Raw genomic sequence first — 2,816 nt, forward strand, 5'->3', positions numbered from 1 at the left:
AAGGGTCATATTGTTATTTGTAACAATTACAGTACGTAGTACAATACCAGGCATTCTGGATCAAGGTTCTCTCTATTTCATATGAGTGTACAGTAGCATCCAAATGAGTTTGGAGCCATTATGTCTCCTTAGAATTATAAGATTCTATCTGGCATTTTTGTCAAAATTGAGTTATTGACATACTCTTGTTCTTGGACAATTTCATAAGGTGTGGTGTTTCTTGAAGTTGAATGCATTTTTGGATATTATATTAGGTCGGGTTCCACTTATAGATAAAACTCTATAATTAAAAAAAATTGAAGCTGAATATCTCAGAACTACTCAGAATGCAGTTAGAGCCCAATCATTCTAAGGGGACGATTACTGTAAGATAAAAGAACCGCTCTGTGTCGCTTTAAGGTTGCTTTGGGCATCGTGTTTCATATGTAATCCTGCTGCTGTGGTCTCTTAGGACCGTTGTATAGTATTTCCCCCTTCGAGCCCTCCAGCTCCGCTCCTGGATCTTACCTCGTCAGTGACACATCTTGATTAGCGGAACACGGCGAGATGAGCTAATCAGGATCAGCATAATCCCACTTTGATCACGTGCACTGGGAGCGAGGAGCGAGGAGAGAGGAGAGATACCCAGGAGAGGGAGGAGAGAGGAGAGATACCCAGGAGAGGGAGGAGAGAGGAGAGATACCCAGGAGAGGGAGGCATGGAGCAGCAGGACGGAGGAGGCGCAGATCCTCAGGTGTATTGATCTGAAGCATCAGTCAGACAGCGCAGGTGAGCTGAGACCCTCCCGCCCCCCCCCCCCCCCCTCACACTGTTAGGCCTTTAGCTCGTCAAAGGCAAAATGAGGAGAAAAAGAAAGAAATGGATTTTAAAACATACACAGCAAAATCGGTAGTGTTAATTTGAGTTAAAATTTCTGGTGTGAATAATTCAGAGTTAATGGGTGTTGATTGGGGTGTTGTTTTAACACTTGCAGTGCTAAAAAAGCTCTATTGGTGGTGTTATTCGAAGGAGTTAATAGTTAACACTCAGTTTCGAGTTACTTTCTACATCCGGTTTTGGCACGCTCTCTTGCCTGGACCTGCCACCATGACACCTTGCCGAGATCGATACAGCTACGTGCACACAGGCGAAAAGGTAAGAAAGAACCATACCTATATTGAGGGTGCTGTTATTTAAATCACTTTTTAATGTTTGGTGGAATGTGACTATCTATTACAAAGCATGCACAACTTTGCAAACTGCAGGCTAAAGTAGCCTACCTATCGCCAAAGTAGGCTAATATCGACATCATATGTCCCAAACGTTTTTTATTGTACAGCGTAAATATATGTTGTTTACAGGTAATATCATTGCTTAACAGTCCACTTTCGTTGTATTATTAATTACGAAATGCTAGTGGGTTTTATTTTTACATAGCCTACTGAATGAGCGGGAAGGAGGAGGTGGAGGAAGGGGGAGGAGGGAGTCGTTGTCGTCTTTTGAAAATGCAGACGTTAGAGAACCTCTAGCAGCTATTTGGAAGTAATTTATAGCTAGGTAATGTGAGTTCATTGACAATGCATGCCCATATATAACAGCTAGTTGGTAACGTGGAGAGACAATTATTGTCAGGAATACTCTTAAGGTAAGAAATACGTTTACTAATTTAACACAGACAGTTTGCATAGTTTTTAAGTTTTGCTAGGCGGGGTTTGGGGCACCGGCACCCATTATCTCAAAGCTTACAAAAACGTGGTAATACAAGGATTGCTTGCTTGCAAAGTGTATCTTAACGTTGGCTTGGGACATTGTTGGCATGGTTGTTGACTAAGGTTAAAATTGGATTAGAATACGCATTTAATATGCGTTTCACGTTAGCCTGGCATGAGTTCGTATAAAAATGCGACTAGCAGCAAGCTAGCTAGCTAACAATATACAGTAGCAGCTAGATAAGTTAGGGTGTGAGAGAATGTCTGTCAGAAATATTATGTTTCAATGTTGTTCCATAACGTAAACCAGATTTAAAAAGGAGGGGTGTGTGCGGCGAGCGGGTTTGAGGGGGAGAGAGAGCATTTTCTGTGCACAACTGCACATAACCAAGTTTAGCAATCCTGCATATTATCCACGAGTGCCAGCAGCAGGTCAATGACGACACACGATTTTTAAGAACATGGTCAGAGACTGTCTCTCTAGGCATCATGCAACACACAAACACAGACTATTTTGGGAACGTTGTCTGCGTGTGTTAGTTAGTAAACGTCATAGTGTGTTCCTCATAGCATGGCTAAACGTGTTCAAAGATTTTCAAATATTTCCCACTTTCTACACAGGTGGGTGGTTGACATGACATGGCCTTTTTTTGGTCCAGAGTGTCAAACTGAAGTAAAGAATGTCTAATCTGCAAATAAATGTGGTTATATTGTTCAGAAAAACCTGCTTTATATGAACATATGGACCATTCATGCCAGTCATATTCCTATTTCTCAAAATTTTCAGCCAAACCAGGAAAAGCTCATATGGCGTGACTGTCCCGAGCCCATTTCATAAAGTTTGATTTTGAATAAAAAAAAATCTAATTAATATATTTTCCCATTACTTAAATACAATGAATACTAAAGATGTCTACTTGTAAGTCTGTAGTGTTTAAAGTCCAGGCATAATATTTTTGAACAAGCCATAAACAAAAACATTTTGTCCCAAAAATCAATATCATATGGTGTGACCCTAAATTATGTTTTTTAAATGTGCAATTGTGTGGAGACCTTTAGGGATAGGGGGTCCTTCCTCATTCAGGAAGTATAATAACTTCTCAGAAGGACATTGAAAGTTTGCGTGTT

The sequence above is a fragment of the Sardina pilchardus genome, chromosome 24 (assembly GCF_963854185.1).
Source record: "Sardina pilchardus chromosome 24, fSarPil1.1, whole genome shotgun sequence".
NCBI classification, from domain to species: Eukaryota; Metazoa; Chordata; class Actinopteri; order Clupeiformes; family Clupeidae; genus Sardina; species Sardina pilchardus.